The following is a 22,843-nucleotide window of genomic DNA, read 5'->3' as shown; positions in this document are numbered from 1 at the left end:
TTGATCTAACCAAATTATGATATAACCACTTTGGGAGAACAGGAAAAGGGAAGTGTGAACATGAATGGAAGGGGCAGAGAAATCTTCAATAGATTAATGTTTAAACTTAGAGATTAAAATGGAAAACTAAGAAGTAGGAATACAAGTTCAGACATATTATTTCAAAACAAGGCGATAAATACTGAAATAATCAAGAGTTGAGAAATGGTTGCCCCTGAGAGGGAGATGTAGAGAGAAGAGGTGTTGCTGTTGTTAGGTGCCTTCAAGTTGGTTACAATGCCTGGTCCTGCACCATCCTCACAATCTTTGCTATGTTTGAGCCCATTGTTGCAACCACCGTGTCAGTCCATCTCATTGAGGGTCTTCCTCTTTTTTGCTGACCCTCTACTTTACCAAGCATGTTGTCATTCTCCACGAACTGGTCCCTCCCGATAAGATGTCCAAAGTATGTGAGACAAAGTCTTGCCATCCTAGCTTTTGAGGAGCATTCTGGCTGTACTTCTTCCAAGACAGATTTGTTTGTTCTTCTGGCATTGCATGGTATAGTCAATATTCTTCGAAAACACTGTAATTCAAAGGCATCAATTCTTCCTCCATCTTCCTTATTCGTTGTCCAGCTTTCACATGCATATGAGGCAATTGAGAACACCACAGCTTGAGTCAGGCACACCTTAGTCCTTAAAGTGACATCTTTGTTTTTAATACTTTAAAGAGGTCTTTCGTAGCAGATTTGCGGAATGCAATATATCATTTGATTTCTTGACTGCTGCTTCCTTGGGTGTTGATTGTGGAGCCAAGTAAAACAAAATCTTTGACAACTTCAATCGTTTCTCCGTTTATCATGATGGTGCTCACTGGTCCAGTTGTGAGGATTTTTGTTTTCTCTATGTTGAGGTGTAATCCCTACTGAAGGCCGTGGTCTTTGGTCTTCATCAGTAAGTGCTTTAAGTCCTCTCCATTTTCATCAAACAAGGTTGTGTCATCTGCATATTGGAAGTTGTTAATGAGTTTTCCTCCAATCCTGATGCCCAGTTCTTCTTCATATAGTCCAGCTCCTTGGATTATTTGCTCAACATGTAAGTATTGATGACCAAATAATTAGTTATGGTGGAAGGATACAACCCTGATGCACACCTTTCCTGACTTTTTTAATATCAAAAGCTTGTAAAAACTATTTGACTCTTTAAACTATGCACATGTATAGCTTTAATTAAAATAAAAACTTTTAACATAAATTTTTAAAAAATTAAAGCATGGCAATAATATTGCCTTTTGCCACTCTGACAGGTTTAAAAAATAAAAGTCCCATATATAAGTAAAAGATATTTGTACAAATATATGATTGCTAATAAGGCACAGCAGGAGCCCTGGTGGCGCAGTGGTTAAGCAGTTGGCTGCTAAACTGAAAGGCTGGCAGTTCAAACTCATCAGCTGCTCTGAGGGAGAAAGATGTGACAGTCTGCTTCCATAAAGATCACAGCCTTGGAAACCCTATTGGGCGGTTCTGTTCCATCCTATATAGGGTCGCTATGAGTCAGAATTGATAGCAATGGATAATGAGACACAGGAACAATTGTGCAGGTCAGTATTTATAATCTGGTCGATATTCGGAAATGTCGAAGGTCTGTCATGTATGCTCAATCCTCTGAATTGTTTCTGCTCATTTAGCATAGCTTGTTTAAAAATCAAGGAAATATTCATACTAACTCTCATACACACAGACACACACACAAAGAACCAAGAATAGCCAAGGCAATTGAAGAACAAAATGGCAAAGGACTTGCTTTACCATATATTAAGATTTCTCAGAAAACTGTATTAATTAAGTGTAGTATTAGCATGGGGCAGTTCTACTCTGTCCTGTAGGGTTGCTATGAGTCAGAATCGACTTGACGGCAATGGCTTATTAGCACAGAATAAAGAAATACAGCAATAGAACCAAATAGATGGCCCAGAAATATACCAATACATAAATGAATTCCTGAAATATGACAAACATTGGGGAAAGGACACATTCTAAATAAATGAGGTTGGGATTACTGGTGATCTAAATGGACAAATTAACATCTCTAATGTTTTCATTTTTAAAAAAGACAGAAAAACCTAATGAAATATGGCAAAACATTAAGATTTTGTAAGCTGAATGAGAGCTAAGTAAAAACAATAAACTTCTCCCTGGGTTCTGTGTGGTTGGGAGATTGGACACGGGAAGAGATGAAAATCCAGCCAAGGACACCAACTGGAGGCCTTTGCAGTAGTGAGGAGAAGAGGTGATGAGAGTCTGAATTAACAATGGTGGTGGTGGGGATAGGAGGGACTGGGGCCAGCAGACAACTGTAAGGGAGACTTGACAAGACCTGGTGACGAATTGGATTTTGGTGATCAGAGAAAAAGAGGAGGCAATGGATGGCTGGGTATCTAGCCTGGGAGACTGGAAGGATGTGCCAAAATTAATAAATACTAGGTAATAATGGATTAAAAACAGTTCTAGGTGGGATATAATGATTTCCAGTGTGGATATGTTTAAATCTGAGGCCTCTACATAACTGGTAGGTGTAGATGTCTGAAAGCAGCTGTAAATACAGGTCTACAGTTCAAGAGAGAATTGGAACTGGAAACAGATTTGGAGAGTCTTTGGTGAGTGGGATCAAGTCCCCTGTGATATGCTGCCATTACCTTTTCCTCAATTCCCCATTACAGAGCTAGCTCATCAAAACAGATTGTAACTACTTGATAGTTCCTCAAAAACCAAACGAAACCCATTGTCCTTGAGTTTATCCTGCTCATAGTGACCCTATAGGACAGAGTAGAACTGCCCCACAGGGTTTCTAAGGAGCGACTGGTGGATTCGAACTACCAACCTTTTGGCTAGCAGCCAAGCGCTTAACCACTGCACCACAGGGGCTCCACTTAGACTGTAAATTCTGCGAAGACATAGATGGTATCTTTTTCGCTCTCTGCACACACACGCTGTCTTCCTAATGCCTGGTACATATTAGATTGTCGTTAAAGGGAAGAATGAAAGCGTGGAGGGTCAAGGACAGAACCCTGGGGAACACCAAAACTTAAGGGACAGGTAGTAAGGAAAGACCCATCAAAGTAATCACCAGAGAATGAGGAGAAGAACCACTGGCGGTGGAGTCCCAGAGCCAAATGGAGAGAGAATGTCTAGAGTGAGTGTGGCCAAGCGGGCAAGAGGCTCTTATATTGGAGCAGTTTCAAGTTTTCCCCACTCCAGCCCTTTCCAGAGAAACTTCTCAGTCCCCAGCCCAGGTACCACATTACTCCCCTCACCCCACAGGAGCTAACTAGACCAAAGATGGACACCTGACCCAAGGCATCAAGGGTAAGAGTTCCAACAAAAAGTAGAAGTCGGCACCATGAAAAGTCAAAGCCACACGACATTTATGACGGAGCAGGAATACTGGGTAAGCAGAGGGAGCTTATAATACAGAAAGAGTGAAGTAGGGAAGGCAGTCTCCATTCTGATAACTTTCCAGTTCCCAGCTCCAGCCCCTGCAAGGCCTGCCCTGACCTTAGGTTTTATGGGATTTGATAAACCCATTTTTTTTTTCTTGAGCTATTTTGAGTGTGAGTCTGTCCTTCCTGCCTACTCAGCTCTAACTAGAACTGCCTTTAAACTCTATTGTATAGGTCACAAGTGTAAAGGAAACAATATCCATGGACCCACGAAAATATCTCCCTTTACCAGAGATTGTCACCAACCCTTGGCAATATTAAAAATATAATTTTCGACAAAGCTAACCAAAGGTTTACCACAGGATCCAATAATCACACTCGTAGGTATCTACCCAAATGAGATGAAAACATATATCTGTATAAAAACCTCTACATGAATGTTTATAGCAGTTTTATTTATAATTGCTAAAAACTGTAAGCAACCAAGATGTCCTTCAATAGATGAATGGATAAACAAACTGTGGTATATCCATAAAAGGAAGTATTATTTAGCAACGAAAAGAAATGAGCTATCAAACCATGAGAGGACATGGAGGAATCGTAAATGCATTCTGCTAAGTGAAAGAAGCCAGTCTGAAATAGCTACATACTATTAAGTGCTATGGCTGCTAACCAAAGGGTCAGCAGTTGGAATCCACCAGGTGCTCCTTGGAAACTCTATGGGGCAGTTCTACGCTGTCCTACAGGGTCGCTATGAGTTGGAATCGACTCAACGGCACTGGGTTGGTTTTGGTTTGGTATGATTCCAACTACATGATATTCTTGAGAAGGCAAAACTATAGAAACAGGGACAAGATCAGTGACTGCCAGAAATTTAAGGGGAAAAAGGAGGAATAGGTGTAGCACAGGGCATTTTTAGGGCAGTGTCATTATTCTGCCCTCATCACAACCCTGTAGGACAGAATAGAATTGCCTCATAGGGTTTCCAAGGCTGTAAATCCTTATAGAAGCAAATTACCACAGCATTCTCCCATGGAGCAGCTGGTGGGTTCGAACGGCTGTCTTTTTGGTTAGCAGCCAAGCACTTTAACAATTGCGCCACCAGGACTCCTTCGGGTTTGGTTTGTTGGGTTTTGACACTATTTTTTATGATACTGTAATGGTGGGCACATGACATTACATTATGCATTTGTCAAACCCATATTACAACACAAATTGGAAACCCTAATGTAAACTATGAACTTTAGTTAATAACAGTGCGTCAATATTAGTTCATCAGTTATAACCAATGTACTGCAGGAATGCCGGATCTTAATATGAGAAATAGGGTGCACTGAGGAGAGGTGGTATATGGGAACTCTTTACTTTCTGCCCAACTTTTCTATAAACCTAAAACTGCTCTAAAAATGACATCTCTTCCTCCCCCATTTAGACTTTTGGAGCTAGAAGGAACCTTAGAATCCGTCTACAGTCATATATTAAAGTCGCCTGGAAAGGACTCCAGGACCCCTGCCTTCCAGTCCAGAAACTGTGCCACAACCTTGCCCTGTCCCCCCATACTAAGCTTGAGGAAACAAATAGCTCACTGCTCCAAGATTCAGCCACATCACTCCTCCACCAAACCTACCTACCAAAAAGCCACATCCATTGCTGTCGAGCGGATTTCAAAGCATGGTGACCCCATGTGTTACAGAGTAGAACTGTGCTCCAGAGGGTTTTCTTGGCTGTAATTTTATGGAAGCCCATCTCCAGGCCTTTCTTCTGCAGTGCCACTGGATGGGCTTGAATCACCAACCTTTGGGGTAGTCACTGAGTGCAAATCATTTGCACCACCCAAGGACTTTAGCCTACCTAGAGGAAGAGATATGTTCAGACTCCTTGCCTGGTTTCTCTGCAGTTGGACCCCTCCTCCAGGAAGGTCATTTAAACTAATGACAGCCTTCCTAGGTTGGCCTGTGATGATCACAACATTAAAGCCTACTGCTACTCAGCATTCTGTTCGTTGAAATCCTATGTTCCTTCTATGCATTTTTTAAGTCACTTCTGGCGCCGACATTAGAACCCACACCCTTGTACTGAACGAAAGTGGTGCAACTGTGAGCAGGGAGGTTGGACTTCTCTGAGAAACACTTCCAGCCCTCCCAAACGGGCACAGGATGTCCGGCCACGGTCGGCTTCCTCCGCTTCGGCAGAGAATGCCAATCGAAACACGGCATCCTGCCAAGCCTCTGGGACCACACTCCAATCCAGGCCTGGGGCAAAAGGCAGAGCTGTGCCAAGTTCTCCACAACCCTGCTCCTGCTGGGCTCACGTCCTGGAAGTATCCTGGCCTCCTCTTTGGAAAGGGGACATCAATCTTTGGTGATTCCTGACGCTGGTCGGGGCCCTTGGAGCTGTGGGCCCCTCTTCCTTGGTCAGCTTGCCTCTCCCTCTCCTGCCCAGAAAGGCTGGTTTGCAGCGCCTGGAAAAGCATTCACCGACTTGTTTGTGGTCTGCCCTAGCAACTGGGCCGTCTCCAAGTGCCACGTCGTCCGCTGGCTGCAGCAGCCCAAAGGTACTCAGGAAAGGCGACAAGGAGGCCCCCTCGCACACTTGCCTGGGGCTTTGTTCTCTCCATTCCTCAGAACCCAAAAATGTTTATGTTGGTGCCATGACAGAAAAAAAAAAAAAGGTTGCCCATGTTGTCTGAAATTCCTTCTCCCACAGTCTTTATGGCAAAGCTTGACAGGCTGAATAATAATAATACTGCAAGTGAAGTTTTCCTGCGTAATATTTCACTGGGCTTGTGCCGACTTGGTCTGGCCCGCGATGCCATTTATCTTCACAACTTTCTTAGAAAGGAGCGAGGAAACGAATTGCCTTTCTATTTTTTGCATGTGGGGAAACTGAGGCCCAAGGATACCAAAGAGACTCACAACTGTGGGAAGGTGTCAGAAAAGGCAACAAAGCTTCACAGGTCTAGTTGGAGAAATTGTATGTAGATAAGACTGACTTTAGGGATTTATATAGTTCTTAGGCACTGAGGACACCATAGGTGGGGATTTGGAGGGTAGAGAAACTGGGGAAGGATTCCTTTGCAAAATTAATTTGAGTGACACCCAGTTTATCTATGCACCTCCACCTCCGTGTCTGGTACTTGTATTGGTGCCCCAAGACCTGGTACAAGCGGCCCCATCTCCCAGAAAATTCCCCTAAGAGCTCCAGAAGGATTGAACCTTTCTCCAGTCACAGTCTGAGCCACACCCTCCTTCTTTACTGTTCTCAAATGTTCTCTTAGTCTTTTCTCAGTCAACCTGATTACTAGCTGCTTCGCAAGGGCAGGGACCGTGTCCTAGATTTTGGAAACCCCAGCCCTACTAGGTTGTCTCATTGTTTGCCAAACGATGGTGTCATGAGCACAGCCCCAGGGGCAGGATCAAAGAAAGCAGTCATTTGGGACTTGGGGGAAAGCAGTTTTGTTTTCCAGAAGAACCAACCAAGGGAAAATATCAATGTCTGAAGTAACTCTTGGCAAAGAAGTATACTTCCTCTTCAAGTCATGGAAGGTGGCTCTGATGTTAGCTGCACACACAGTGAATGGGCCCAGGCTGAGGAAACGCATAAGGTTGCACTGGGATTTCCCTGCAACTTCCCACCAAGAAACTTCCATCTATGCCCAAGCCCACTGTGATGGTTAAGATTGTGTGTGTCAACTCGGCTGGGTCATGATTCTCAGTGTTTATGTGATCACCCCCATGATGGGATCTGCTGTGAGTAGCCAATCTGTTGAAAGGGAGTTTCCTTGGGTGTGTGGCCTGCATCCAAATATAGGTGGACATCTGGCTTTTGCCTGCACTGGGTCCTTCAGCTGGCTCCTGTTTGTCTGACCTCCGGTTCTTGGGACTCAAGCTGGCAGCTTACCTGCCAACCTTGGGATTAATCAATCTTCACAGCATCTGAGCAAGAGCTCTGCTGTCCGACCTGCTGATCTTGGGATTGCCAGCCCCTGCAGCTACGTGAATCAGGAGATACCTCTATCCTGATCCACGGACTTGAGACGTTCCAGCCTCTACAATCACGTGAACTGTTTCTTTGATAGAAATCTCTCTCTATATATATTTATACACTTTACTGGTTTTGCTTCTCTAGAGAACTCAGCCTAAGACACCCACTTCCCTGTGATCACATGGAACAGCAACCTGAGTACCCCTTTCCACCTTCATGTCCCATCCACATAGCCCTCCAATTGCCACTTCCCTAGCAGTCAGATTCAGAATCAGGTAATCATCTGTGACCCTGAGCAGTGAGTTCTGCATCTGTAAAACAAAGGGATGGCACTAGTTGATCTATGAGGGACCCCTCTGTTCCCAAAATCATGTGGTTCTAGAATTGCGGGTGGTATGTGGGTTTGGTTTTCATTTGGTTGGCTTTCTAGTCTGTGTGTTTGGCCCATGAGTGGCCACTTTTACCTGAAGAAGACAATACAACTATCTACATCAAGTAACCCCTAAGTGGAAAGTGACTATGTGCCCACTTGCAGGGAGTCCTGGGGAGGGGGCCCTCAGGCTGCCCAAAGCAAGTGTGCAATGTCTTTGAAGTCTCCAATTTCCCTAAAAAAACCCATGTAAGTTTTGCAGTATGTTCTATATCATTAAACCTGCTGCTGTCGATTCCAACTCATAGTGACCCTAGAGGACAGAGTAGAGCTGCCCCATAGGGCTTCCAAGGTTGTAGTCTTTATGGAAGCAGACTGTCACATTTTTCTCCCTTGGAGCAGCTGATGGGTTTGAACCACTGGCCTTTTGGTTAGCAGTAGAGTGCTTTACCCACTGCACCACCAGGGCACCTTCTATATTATTTCTGTTTCAGCATGATAAGTACATGAGAGATGTAGGCACATATGTGTATGCTTGGGTTAAAACTGTCACTGGCCAATGTCACCAGCCTCAGATAATGAACTTTGGCGACCTGCATAAGTTGGCCCTCATGGGCTCTAATGAAGTAGTATCACTAGTCCCTTCCAGCCTAGGTCTTTGTCCGTCACCAGAGAACTTGAATTTTTCAAATTCATCTTGGAAGCAAGGACAAACATTCCAGCTTGTCACTGAGCCAGATCCTACAGGTATTGCTTGGTGCCTTACCCACAGAAGTATCCACCAGGAAGGGAGGGTGGTCGCAGCCATTGCACGGGAAAGGCCAGGGGCTGGGCGTGGCTTCAGATGCAACGTGTCTGTTTCCTGGGCAGCAGGAACATGCAGCGTTTTGGTCCATTTTGGCCTGGGTGTTTGCTTTTTTCTCTGCTATGCCAGGACATCCACCACCGCTTTCCCAATTGGCCTACCTGCCACCCTGTCTCCCGGGCCTGTCTGTGGGTGCCCTCTGGTGGCTCCATACTGGAAAAGACTGGAAAGCCTTGATACCTGTTAAACAAGGACCTGGAGGAAGGAAGAGGGAAAGCATGCAATTTGGTGGCAGACATTCTTCTCCTAGGCTCCTCTTTTGCCAACACAAACTCAAGGCTCCCCCGAGGGAATTTGGAAGGCATTCAGAGTTTTCAGAAGAATCATTTTCATTCCTAATCCCATACCCTTCCTTCTCTCAATTCTAATGATACACAAGATCAAACTGGGTAAGAGGCCTGGCATTCAGGACCACCTATGGCGGGCAGAGAGGCCCTGAGGGCACTGACAGTCTTCTAAAGGGGAGGCATGGGCCAAGGGAGGACTGGATAAAAAGGCAGCTTTGAATTTTCCTTCTGGGAAAATTCCACAGGGACAGATCACCCAATAAGCGTGGTATGCATGGGCTTACTTGTCTATGTATCCATACATCCACACGTACCTTGCGTACTGGTTAATCCACCCCTACTCCTTTACATCTACCTCCTCCCCCATCAAGTTGCGCCCCTCTGCTGCTGTTCCTTCAGGGTCCCCTACATCTGGTGTCTCAATGAAAATGACAGTATACCCTCTTGAGGGTCTCAGTAAATATTTGTTAAATGCACTGCTGTCATAGCAACCCTATAGGACAGAGTAGAACTGCCCCATAGGGTTTCCAAGGTTGTAATCTTTAGGGAAGCAGACTGCCACATCTTTCTGCCACAGAATGGATGGTGGGTTCAAACCCACCTTTCGATTAGCTGTCAAGAACTTAACCACTGTGCCACTAGGGGTTCTTTAAATGCACTGAGGAGAACCATTTCTGGGGAAGTACAGGCATACCACGAGGATATTGCAGGTTCAATTCCAGACCACTGCAATAAAGCAAATATCACAATAAAGTGAGTAACACAAAATTTTTGGTTTCCCAGTATATATAGCCAGGAAACCTTGATGGCGTAGTCATTAAGAGCTACAGCTGCTAACCAAAAGTTCAGCGGTTCAAATCCACCAGGTGCTCCTTGGAAACCATATGGGACAGTTCTCTGTCCTATAGGGTCGCTATGAGTTGGAATCCACTCGACAGCAGTGGGTTTGGTTTGGTTCAGTGTATATAAAAGTTATGTTTTTACTGTAGTCTATAAAAACAATGTACATACCTTAATTAGAATACTTTATTGCTAAAAAAAAAAAAAAGGCTAACCATCACCTGAGCCTTCAGCGAGTAATAATCTTTTTGCTGTTGGAGGGTCTTGCTTCGATATTGATGGCTGCTGACTGATCAGGGTGGTCATTGCTGAAAGCTGGGCTGGCTGTGGCAATCTCTTAAAATAAAACAACAATGACGTTTGTCTCATCGGTTGACTCTTCCTTTCATGAGATATTTCTCCGTAGCATGCGATGCTGTTTGATAGCATTTTACCCACAGTAGAACTTCTTTCAAAATTGGAGTCAATCCTCTCAAACGCTGCTGCTGCTTTATCAACTAAGTTTATGTAATATTCTAAATCCTTTATTGTCATTTCAACAAAGTTCACAGCATCTTCACCAGGAGTAGTTTCCATCTCAAAAAACCGCTTTCTTTGCTCATCCATAAGAAACAACTCCTCATCTCTTAAAGTTTTATCATCAGTCACACCTTCAGGCTCCAATTCTAATTCTAGCTCCCCTGCTATTTCCACCACATCTGCAGTTACTTTCTCCACTGAAGTCTTACACCTCTCAAAGTCATCCATGAGGGTTGGAATCAACTTCTTCCAAACTTCTGTTAATGTTGATATTTTGACCTCCTCCCACGAATTGTGAATGTTCTTAATGGCGTCTAGAATGGTAATTCCTTTCCAGAAGATTTTCAATTTACTTTGCCCAGATCCATCAGGGGGATCACTATCTATGGCAGCTATAACCTTACAAAATCTATTTCCTAAATAACAAGACTTGTAAGTCAAAACTACTCCTTGATCCATGGACTGCAGAGTGGATGTTGTGTTAGCAGGCATAAAAACAACATTAATCTCTTGTACATCTCCATCAGAGCTCTTGGATAACCAGGTACATTGTCAATGAGCAGTAATATTTTGAAAGAAATCTTTTTTTCTGAGCATTAGGTCTCAACAGCAGGCTTAAAATATTCAGTAACCATGTTGTAAACAGATGTGCTGTCATCCAGACTTTGTTGTTCCATTTATAGAGCACAGGCAGAAGAGTTGTAGCATAACTCTTAAGGGCCCTAGGACTTTAGGAATGGTAAATGATCACTGGCTCTGACTTAAAGTTAGCAGCTGCATTAGCCCCTAACAAGAGAGTCAGCCTGTCCTTTGAAGTTTTGAAGCCAGGCATTGACTTCTCCTCTCTAGCTATGAAAGTCCTGGATGATATCTTCTTCCAATATAAGGCTGTTTCATCCACATTGAAAATCTGTTGTTTAGTGTAGCCACCTTTATAAATTATCTTAGCCTGATCTTCTGGATAACTTGCTGCAACTTCTACATCAGCACTTACTGCTCTCCCTTGCACTTTTGTGTTATGGAGATGACTTCTTTCCTTAAACTTCATGAGCCAACCTCTGCTAGCTTCAAACTTTTCTTTTGCGGCTTCCTCACCACTCTCAGCCTTCATAGAATTGAAGAGGGTAGGGTCTTGCTCTGGATTAGTCTTTGGCTTAAGGGAATATTGTGGCTGGCTTGATCTATCCAGACCACTAAAACTTTCTCTCTTTCAGCAATAAGGCTGTTTCTCTTTCTTATCATTCATGTGTTCACTGGAGGAGCTCTTAATTTCCTTCAAGAGCTTTTCCTTTGCATTCACAATTTGGCTAACCGTTCGGCACAAGAGGCCTAGCTTTTAGCCTGTCTCAGCTTTCAACATGCTTTCCTCACTAAGCTTAATCATTTCTAGCTTTTGATTTAAAGTGAGAGATATGCGACTCTTTCACTTGAACACTTAGAGGGCATTGTAAAGTTATTAATTGGCCTAATTTCCATCCTGCCATGTCTCAGGGAGAGATGGGGGAACGGCCAGTAGGTGGACCAGTCAGAACACATACAACATTTATGGATTAAATTCACCATCTTTATGGGCACAGTTCGTGACACCCCAAAACAAATACAATAGTAACATCAAAGATCACTGATCACAGATCCTCATAACAAATGTAATAATAACGAAAAAGTTTGAAACATTGCAAGAATTACCAAAATGTAACAAAGAACTAACAAAATGTGAGCACACGCTCTTGGAAAAATGGCGCCGATAGACTTGCTCAACGCAGGGCTGCCACAAACCATTAATTTGTAAAAAATGCGATATTTGTGAAGCGCAATAAAGGAAAGTGCGATAAAGTGAGGTATGCCTGTATGTTCATTTAAATGGAGTCATCATTTTAGCTGAAGATCAGGTGCTCGTCACCCTCAACGAAGGCTGCCCACTGTTTCTTCCTTAGCCAGAGGGAGGGTTCATGTTCTTCTTGTAAGCTCTGCTGCCGGCACCTCTGGCAATGCCCACCTGTGGCCAACCTGTAATGTTGGTGGCACCCACTTTTTGTCCCAGGCCCCCAGTCTTCGTTTTCTATGCCCTTGCCTTGATGTCCCCCTCCTGCTGAAGCCCCCTCTTCTACTGCCCTCGTATTTCCTTTCTTCTCCCCATTCTCAAAACGCAGTCTCCCTCATCTAAAAATCTGTGTGCACTGATGCTGAAGCACCCCTCCCCCAGGGAGATTTGCATTTTCCTTCCTACCTCCCTTTTTGAAAAGTCTAGGAATCTAAGGGCCTCGATTTTCATTCCAACCCTGTCACTAATGGTCATGCGACTTTGGATTGTCTAGGCCAATGGCTCTCAACTTGGCTGTACATTAGAATCACCCAGGAAAGTTTTTTAAAAGTACCATTTGTTGCCTGGGCCCAACTCCAGGCAATCTGAATCCTTTGGTGTGGGGTGGGACACAGCCATCCAAATTTTTATCATCTCTGTAAATGGCTATAATGTGCAGTTAGAGTTGAGGCCCTGTTCAAGGGACCACCGTCCAGTAGGTCAGATATTTGGGTGGGCCAGAAAGGGGCCATCTCGGAGAGCGCCAAGCCCGGCTGCTACTATTGGCCTACGCATGAAGCCAGCCTTGGATTCTGGAAGTACATGTGGAAAGCCATCTGGAGCCAAGAAAAAAGCACAGGACAGCAGGGGCTGAAGTAATTAAGGACGCAGTCATTTTATAAGACTCCAGACAGAGCCCTTTCTGGCCTCTGGAATGGTGGGATGGCTTCTGTCGGATCTGGGATGACTGAGCAGCAGTGAGCATCATGTTCAATACTGGATCCTCCTCAGATCTAATGACAGTGTTTATAGGGAAAGTACAGGGGCCTGAGGCCAGACAAGTCTGGAGATGGCTTGGCTCTCCCTGTCCACCACCCTATGTGTCCAGAGGACTTGGCCAGACCCTCTAGCATGTTAGTTAACTGTACATACTCTTGACCCAGGCTACCTGGGTTCAAATCCTGGCTCTACCACTGACTAGCCATGTAACCTCACACAAGTTACTTAACCCCTCTGTGCCTCCATTTCCTTGCCTGTAAGATGGAAATAATAATAGTGCCTACCTCTAAAGATTGTTTTGAAGATTAAATGATTTGGTACCTGAGCAGTACCTGGCACTTAAAAAATGCTCAATAAACAAATGAAGAGAAACCTCATACTGAAAACCTGACTTCTCATCCAAGCTGTGTGTTATTGGGCAGGTGACCTCACTCCTGTGTGCTTAGCACCGTCTATTTCAAGTTGAGGGGTAGGACTAGCTCCCTTACTCTAAAGTCCTCCATGGTTCCCCATTGACCTCATGACAAAGCCCCATCTTCCTCACTTGACTGCAAAATGCCATTCACACCCCCAGCACCTGCCCTTAGCTCCAGCCTGATCCGTGCAATGACTCCCTAACCCTCACTTGACTAAGGTGTTAATGGCTGGTGAATGGTCTTGTGAAACATCAGCCACTTTATGCCATCCTCTGCTCAGAGCCTTCCAGTGGCTTCCCGTGCCACTCAGAGTAAAGGCCAAAGTCCTGTGCATAGTCTACCAAGTCCTACACAATCAGACCTCAGCTCCTCCCACTCTCCCTCTGGATCTCTGCACCCAGGTCCCTGGCCTCTTTGCTGTTTCCCAAGATGCCCAGCCCTGTCCTGCCTCCGGGCTTTTGCACTTGCTGTTCCCTCTGCCTGGAACACTTCCCTTGGAGAGCAACTTGGCTCAGTCTCCCATCTCCTTCGGGGCTTTGCTCAAATGCCCTGTTATCAGAGAGGCCTTTCCTGACCACCCTTCTTCCTAAAATAGTACACCCTTCTTCCTAAAATAATACTCTGCTCCATCTCCTCTATCCCCTCACCCTGAGTTATTTTTCGTAATAGCCCCCTCATCGCCTGATACATACTTGTTTATCGTCTGTTTTTCCCTTCCACAATGTAAGCTCTCGGAGAGCAGGAGCTTTGTTCATTGATGTGTCTGTCCCTAGCTCCTAGCACAGTCGTTGCTGTTAGGTGCAGTCAAGTTAATTTTGATACCTGGCACATAATAAAACCCTTTGCCTTCAAGTCAATTCCAATTCATAGGGAGCCTATAGGACAGAGTAGAACTGCCCCATAGGGTTTCCAAGGAATGGCTGGTAGATTTCAACTGCTGACCTTTTTGGTTAGCAGCCACGCTCTTAACCACTTCTCCACCAGGGCTTCCAGCACAGAATAGGTACTAAAATAATGTGTTGAAGGATGAATGATGCTTGCTTGCCTAATAGAGAAAATTGTATTTTTGCAAGGAATCCCAGGAAAGACATATTTTAACCTAAAAGAATTAACTTCTTTTACAGAAGGTGCCAGGCAGGAGGCAGATGGATGGGGCAGATATTTTAGGAGCGGTGGGAGCATTTCTTGCTGGTGATCCCCAGAGCACACCACTTAGGCACTGCCCACTGCCTATGAGCACCTGGGGCAGAAGACCTTGGAAAGCCACTTAGCTTAGCCCACCGCACCACCTGAGGGCCAAACCCTGAATTCGGTTCCGCAACAAAGAGTCTCCACTTCCACTCCTGCCTACCAGTAGACCTCCAGGGACCTGGAGATTCCACCTGGGCAGGACAGAAACCGGAGTCCCTGGGTGGTGCAAATGATTAACACACTCGGCTGCTAACTGAAAGGTTGGAAGTTCAAGACCACCCAAAGGCACTTCAGAAGAAAGCGCTAGCAATCTACCTCCAAAAAATCAGGCATTGAAAACCCTGTGGAGCAGAGTTCTACTCTGACACGCGTGGGGTTGCCATGAGTTGGAGTTGACGACAACAACTGTTAAGGACAGAAACCATGCAGGCTGGGTGGTTAGCCTGGTCTCTCCTCTTCTGTGGGCAGGGGTACCTCTTTTTACTTATTTCTGCACTGCATTACTTTAACATTTGGTAGCTTCCAAGATGAAGCCGCGTGGTTCAGTGGTGGATCTCTGGGCAGAAATGCTGCCGTTTAATTATCCTCACGACCGTTCTGAAAATAGAGTCCTTTTATTCAAAGCTTAATTCAGTTAATGCCCCCAATATAAATGAATAATCTAACGCGTAAGTGCATTCTCTCGTAGGCTGCCCATGACAGCGTTCCTTTGCTCTATTTAATGCACACTTCTTGGGCTGAGCCTAAGCTCTGCTCTTACCAAACTTACTGACAAGTCCCCACCCCAAGGAACTGCACTGATTTTCCTTGAGCACCATATGCCCTGGGGAGAGGCTTAAAGGGGCGCCGAGGCGCATCTGCCCGCTCACCCAACCTCTCAGATTTGTGCTCTTTATCCAATCGCTAGCACCACACCAACCCCAGGGGACACAAGAGAAGCCATGGTCCCCCGAGGCTCAGGGGGCTTATGTTCCTAGTGGGTGGGCAAGGGACACACACATGAAACAGACAATGCAAGATGGAGTACAATTATGCAGCCACAGCATAAGCAATTAACTTTATGAGACAGGGTGAGAGTGCTGAGACAGTTCTGGAGAGAAAGATCAGGGTGAGCTGGAGTTGTTTGGAAAGCTTCTAAGGCCCAACTCAAAGCTCGCTTCTTCCATGAAGGCTTCTCCGCAGCTGGAGATATCTCCCCCGCACAGTTCCTATGGCAGTAATCTTCAGTACCTCTGGGGGCGGGGGAGCGCGTGGACCTGAGCCATCAAAAAACCTTCTCCTGTTATTTGGGCAGAGGTAGAATCACTCCTCCAGGGAAGGCTGCTCTGACCCTGGGGGTGGTAGCCTTTCTGTGCTCTCAGTCACTCCCCGAGCTTCCTTCCGTTGTGCCACTGATCACTGGGGTGGGATCCACTGGCTCCACATCCGTTTTCCTCAGCAGGGCTCAAGCACTGCAAGGGGAGGAGCCATGCGCCAGTGCCTGGGGGGTGCCTGGACATGTTGGGATCTCAACTGATACTTGTTGAATAAAGGAGTCTCCCTACTAGATTGAAAATTCCTAGATGCACGAGACCATGTTTTATACTTTTTTGTACTCCTAACTCACTACACAGTGGTTGTTGTTGTTATGTGCCGTCAAGTTGGTTTCGACTCATAGTGACCCTATAGGACAGAGTAGATTTGAACTACCAACCTTTTGGTTAGCCACCAAGCTCTTAGATGCCACACCACCAGGGCTCCATCACAGTGGTAGCACTCTGGAACTACTTACTGGAGAAATTAATGAACGAAAGGAAGCCTTCACAGCAGAGGCGGAATTTGAGTTGGGCCTTCAAGGATGAGGCAACCCAGAAGGCCCCAGGAGGAGTGACTGTGGTTAAGATCTGATCCACCCCTTACTGTGTGTGGTCCAACTCCCTTGGTGAGGGCTCTCCTATTAGACCCTGGGGAACAATGGGGAAAGCCATCCAGAGGCATAATAGAGGTGTGCCTGCTGCCTCCATTCTAGGTCAAGCACCAGCTATGTACACACCCATGGTCACTTTTATGTACTCAGAGCCCAGCACAGTGCCTGGCACATGATAGGCCCCTCATAAATATGTGTTAGCACTGAACGTCTCAAATCCATGATTCAGTATTTTGTAGCTCACAGGACTGACACATCCAAGACCCTGGGCTTAAGACAAATGTGTGCAGGAGTGGCGCCCCAATTGGCTGAGCTACGTTCTACAGGAGTAAAAGGATTCTGAGACTCATACAACCACCCAGCCTTGTGAGATACTAGCAATAACATTTGTTCTGAAGGCCTGTTACACACAAAACCTAGAAATGGGAGCCGTCCCCTTGTAGCTGAGCTGTGAGGAGTCCAGCCCAATCCCACGAGGCTGACACATGACCCAGAAGAGGATGGGTGGGCGGAGGGAAGTCTTTCTAGGGAAAGGAGGGTGTTCGGTCAGAGCATGGGGAGGGGGCTTCTGAAGACTCCACAGGACTCATCCTCTTAGAATTTTCCAGGATCTTAGCGAGCGATAGGTCACCCCAGTTCCCAGAATTAGAAAATCTCATTTCTCTCTGGAGGTTTTGATTTACGGGTAGTTTCAGCTGGGGTTATTCTAAAGTCAGGGCAGTGACTGCAGAGAAGAATGATGTTATCCTTTCCTCCTGCACACACCTTCCACCCTTCCCCTCCCCACCCCCCCAAAAAAAAATTAGAAGAGAGAGAGAACGATGGAGAATGAGAAAGCCAAAACAACAGTTCATATTTTTGCCTCCCCTCCTCCACTCTGCATGCAGGAAAGTTCTGTTTGCTTCACCAGAGGATGTAGGGGCTGCTGGCAGGAGACCCCTTCTGGGAACTGGCTGCCAAGTTCCTGCAGCCTAAAGAGCAGCTGCGGGCTAGTCTGGAGCATTTACATCCTGTGCCTCACACGTAATCGTGGGGACCATGGGTAGGATCTGGGCTCCTTCATCTCCGCCTTTGCCTTTGTCCCTGCTGCTCCTCCTCCTTCCATAGTGGATGCCAGGATTTGCTCAAAGCCCCACCCAACTCTCAGCCAAGGCAAGCTCCGCACCCCACAAGGCTCCTCTCTCTGATGGGTGGCCCCACGCTGCAGCTCTGCCTATTTTATTGACTAGTTTGAGCCTCAGTTCCTTGGGATGCACAATAGGAACAACTACAATGGCCCCCCTCCCCACCACCTAGGGGCCATTAGCACAATCCAGGGAGATGCTGGGTGTGCAGGTCCAGGGCAAACCACCAAGGGCCTCCAGGTTAATTATTATCATTACCTCTGCTCCACTGAGGAGGGCAGGGGAGGAAGGGACTCCATGTGCTCAGACAGGCCTGTGGTGATCCAGGTGAGGCCGGCTGGGATATGTTCCTCCTGGCTAAGCAGGTCTGCAAGCCGGGACACAGGAAGCACAACCAGGCACATGCCCATTGTACAGAATGGTTGATCCAACTGGCTAAGAGAGGGCAGCGAGGGGGCTAGCTCCCTGAATGGGGACGGACTTGGACTCAGAACCATGCCCACAGGCTGGCCATGGCAGCAGCCCTTTAGGGTCCCAGGCAGGTGGTCATTAGGGAGCCTCCCAGCTTGTTCTCTGATCTCTCTGGGGGTGAAACAGCCCCAGAGGGCCCCTTGAAGTGCTGCCAAGGTTAGACCCAAACAGCACGAGCTCCCCCTGACACCGCGTGTCCTCTGAGATCCGTCCACCTCTACATTTCTGCTAGACTCCCCTTGAAGAACATCAGTGACCCCCTTAAGGACAGAAAAGATGTCAAATTGAACCGAAATGCTTACTGAGGCCCTCTGGGTGCTGGCACTGTGCCTGGCACTGCTGAGAATACAAAAGGGAGTCAGACATGGTTCCTTCTCTCCAGGTAATTGCAAGCCAGCATGCATGCTTGACAAGAAGGGTGGCAGAAGGGACAAAGCAACATACACCTAAGTGGCTGCCACACAGGGCAGAATGCAAGGTTAGAGAAGACCAGGAGAGCACTATGTGCCAGAGACACAGGACATTTCTGTCTGCTCAGGGGAGGCTGGAGGTCAGGAAAAAGGCCCCTAGGTGTTGCCAGTGATTTGCACTCGACTACTGACCTAAAGAGGTTGGCAGTTTGAACCTACCCAGTGGCACTGTGGAAGAAAGGCCTGGCAATCTGCTTCCCTAAAGATTACAGCCAGAAAAAACCTACAGAGCAGTTCTACTCTGTAACATACGGGATCGCCATGAGTTGGAATTAACTCAATGGCAACAGTTTTGATTTTGGGAGTCAGGAGGCCCAGGTGGAGGAATGTGCATCCTAAGAGACAGGACTGAGCAGTAGTTCTGCCATTGGGCTGGGTTTCAAGTCTGCCACTCTGTCAAGCAAGTAATTTTGAACTCCCCAAACCTGCATTATCTCACCTGTAAAATGGGGAAACAAAATAATACCTGTCCTAAAGGGTCGCTATGAGTTGGAATCGACTCGATGGCAATGGGTTTGGTTTTGTTGGTTTGGTCCTAAAGTGGCTGTGATGATCAAGTGAGATAATGTTCACAGCATTTAGCAAAATGTCTGCTGCAAAGCAAGTCTCAATAACATTTGCTATTATAACAGATGGATGGGATTTGAACTTACAGAGATGGCAGAGAAGGGAACAGGAGGACAGGCTATACAAACCTAAATTTCACCAGTCAGCTGAGGTTTTGAGCTACTCAAAATCTCCGTGTAAATAACCAAGTACGTTTCTATTTAAATGACTTCAGTGGGGAAATGTTTTGTAAAATGAAAACTGTTTTTAGAAAATGAACAATGTGTCCCTGTTTTCCTGTTTTCAAGCCTGAGTTTCATGTATGTACTTATTTCACTGTCTGTTGAGCACTTCCTTATTCAGGACGTTGTGCCAGGACCTGCAGGAATTCAGAGAGATCAAGCAATCTCTAACCTCAAGGAGCTCGAGGTAACACCTTAATATGCATACATCTTGTGCAGGAGGAAGGGATGGTTCAGGGTTCTTTGGACGCCTGACCCAGGCTCCCACTCAAAATCTCTCGGGCACTGCTACAGATGGGTCCACCCATCTCCTACCCCCAAGACCACACAGCATTGAACAGACCTGTTTCTTCTGCCACAGTTACAGGCCAATGGGCACGCCATGTACTAAGGTGGGACAGGTGTGAGCAGCTGGAGGTGAGCTTTAGCGGTCTGGTGAGAAATTGCCAGACCCCCAGGGCAAAACTCTTCCAGCCAGCCTTCCTTTTCTGAATTTAAAATTAACAACCCAGCTGTAAAGAGTATTTGTGCTGTGTTTCTGCTGAGGGAACAGCCTGTGAAGATCTGATCTTGGCTCTAACCCTGACTCCCTCTTACCACAGACCAGAGCCTCTGAAGGCATTAACTCTCGATCCACTGAACCACTGCTCTTTAGGAAAAGGCATCCAGCTCCAGTATATTTCATGGGCTTAGCCGAAGGGGGTGTGGAATGTCACGTTGTCATTGTTAGCTGCCGTGGAGTCCACCCCTGACTAATGGCGACTCCGTGCACAACGGAAGGAAATGCTGCCTGGTCCTGCACCATCCCCATGACTGGTTGAGAATCAAACCATTGTGATCCATAGGGTTTTCACTGGCTGATTTTCAGAAGTAGATTGCCAAGCCTTTTTGCTGAGTTCGTCTTAGTCTGGAAGCTCTGCTGAAACCTGTACAGCATCACAGCAACACACAAGTCTCCACCGATAGATGGGCAGTGGCTGTGCTTAAGGGGCATTGGTTGGTAATCGAACGCTGGTTTTCCAAGTAAAAGGTGAGAATTTTACCACTGAACCACCACTGCCCCCCCATGGTAGGTCATAGCAATTCTTTATTGAGAGACGCCCACTCTGTGAGGCCTCTCATGCTATGAGATAAATTCTTCCACTACCCCTATTTCACAGATGAGGAAACAGACTCAGCAAGGTTAAGTAACCTATCCAAACGTCATACAGCTAAAATGAGGCAGAGGCGGGATGTTTATCAGAGTTGGACGGCAAAGCCTGTGTTTTTAACCACTACTCTCAACCAACGCCCCAGCCAGTGCTATGTTTTAGGAAGCCTTTAGGGGATTTTGATAACTTGCTTTATGATTCTTTGTATGTCAGCATAGCAGAGATATGGTCAGAAACTCTCAGCCTGGGGACTGTATCTGGCCAGAAGAATGTTTTTTTAATTACTTGTATCCTGTGCATTATATCTGGCCTCTTCTCATATTTAGTTGCCTACCTGGCCCAGGAAGCATTTGAATCGGTGACCCCTGGTACAGCCCACCTCACACTCTGCTGTAACTTCAGGGATGGTGCCTTGCAACCCTTCCATGATACGGGTGTTCCACCTTCCTCCCCTCAAGAAATACTTTGGGAAGATAGAGAGGCCCATAAAACAAAACGCTCACACTGGCCCAGGAGCAAGGACGAGAAGGCAGGAGGGGACAGGAAACCTAGTAACCGGGAACCCAAGGTTGAGAAGGGGAGAGTGTTGTCATGTCGTGGGGTTGGCAATCAATATCACAAAAGAATATGAGTATTTATTGCTTAATGAGAAACTGATTTGTTGTGTAAACCTTTATCTGAAGTACAATTAAAAAAAAAAAAGAAATACTTTGGGGCTCCCTCATCTGCAGTGAGAAGTCAGACCAAGAGGCCAGTGAAACCCATGCAATTCTTACCCTTCTCCTACTCCATTCACTTTACCTCCCCCGCCCACCTTCCAAAGGACTCTGCAATCCTAGACAGGAAAGCTTGTGTTCCCTAGGCCTGACAAGCCCACTAAGTGTGGGCCCCTCAAAGGGGAGCCAGGCTGCCAGCCTGAACCCTATGGTCTTTGCAGGACCCAGCAGTCCACAAGGCCTGGCATTGACTGAGGCCCCTGGGCTGCAATCTGGGCTGCTGCCACTTGGCCCAGGGGCCTGCAAACCCAATGCAGCTCCAGTCCCAGCTCTGCCAGCTTCAAGGCAGTGGTGCCAACGACAGCCTGAGGTATAGCTCCCCCCAGGTCTGAGGGAGGGGACTGGCTGGCCCCCTGGCCACCTTGAGGGCTGTGGGCAGCCCTTTGTTTACTTGTTCCAGGAGCAAATCCTGGGCAGCCTTGTCTCATGAAACCAGGAAACAGCTTCCTGATGGGAAACTGTGGAGAAAAGGGCGTGTGTATGTGTGTGTGTGTGTGTGTGTGTGTTGGGGTGGGGAAGCAAGGAAGCGGGAGGGAAGAAGAAAGGAAAAAAACAAAAAACAAGAGGGAACAGACCAATTCAAAAGATGTGGTTTTCTTCTTGTGATTTGATGCAAGGGCTTGGTGATTGAAGTGAAGCCCTGAACCCAGACTGTGGGCCACTTAAAGAATGGGCGGGGCTGGGAAGCATCCTGAGAACAAAGAGTGCATTTAGGATGCCCTGCCCAGGGGGGTGAGGAGGCAGCAGGAGGGCAGTGTCTCTGCTCACCTGTGGGAAGCACAGGCTTCAGGTCTACCCAAAAACCTCACTGAGCATGGCTCACACAGAGGCCATTTCAGAGGCACGGGATCCCATTGTGAGATCCAGACTCAGGGCTCAGAAGGTGAAGTTTCCATAGAGAAAGACCTGGAATGAAGTGTGGGGTTTTAATTCTGGTACAGTCCCCCATACTTTGCCCTCAGAGCTTGGACTGGGTCACTTGCAGCTCCAGCTGTCTAAGTTTCTAGATTCCATTTTAGGGGCGCAGACTCTCTTCCCACTTCTTGAGCTCAACGACAGCAAGGAGCCTAAGGCATGGCACAGGGTGGATTACCCAATAAGCAAGGTAAGAACGGACTTCCTTGTGCTTACTTACTAATCTGTAGTGAACAGTTTCATATGTTTTTCACCACATCAAACCCATGTGAAACTGTTCACTACAGATTTGTAAGTAAGTAAGCACAAGTAAACCTGTGCTTACCTTAAAAACCCAAAATCCAAACCCATTGCCATTGAGTCAATTCCGACTCATAGCAACCCTACAGGACAGAGTAGAACTGCCCCATAGAGTTTCCAAGGAACACCTGATGGTTTTGAACTGCTGACCTTTTGGTTAGCAGCTTTAGCACTTAACCGCTACACAACTAGGGGTTCCAAACCTTGTTTACTGGGTAATTCATCCCTGTCAGGATTTGAAAAGAGACTT

This window comes from Loxodonta africana, chromosome 11, assembly GCF_030014295.1.
Source record: "Loxodonta africana isolate mLoxAfr1 chromosome 11, mLoxAfr1.hap2, whole genome shotgun sequence".
Taxonomy (NCBI): Eukaryota; Metazoa; Chordata; class Mammalia; order Proboscidea; family Elephantidae; genus Loxodonta; species Loxodonta africana.
Note: the sequence above shows the minus strand (reverse complement) of the source record.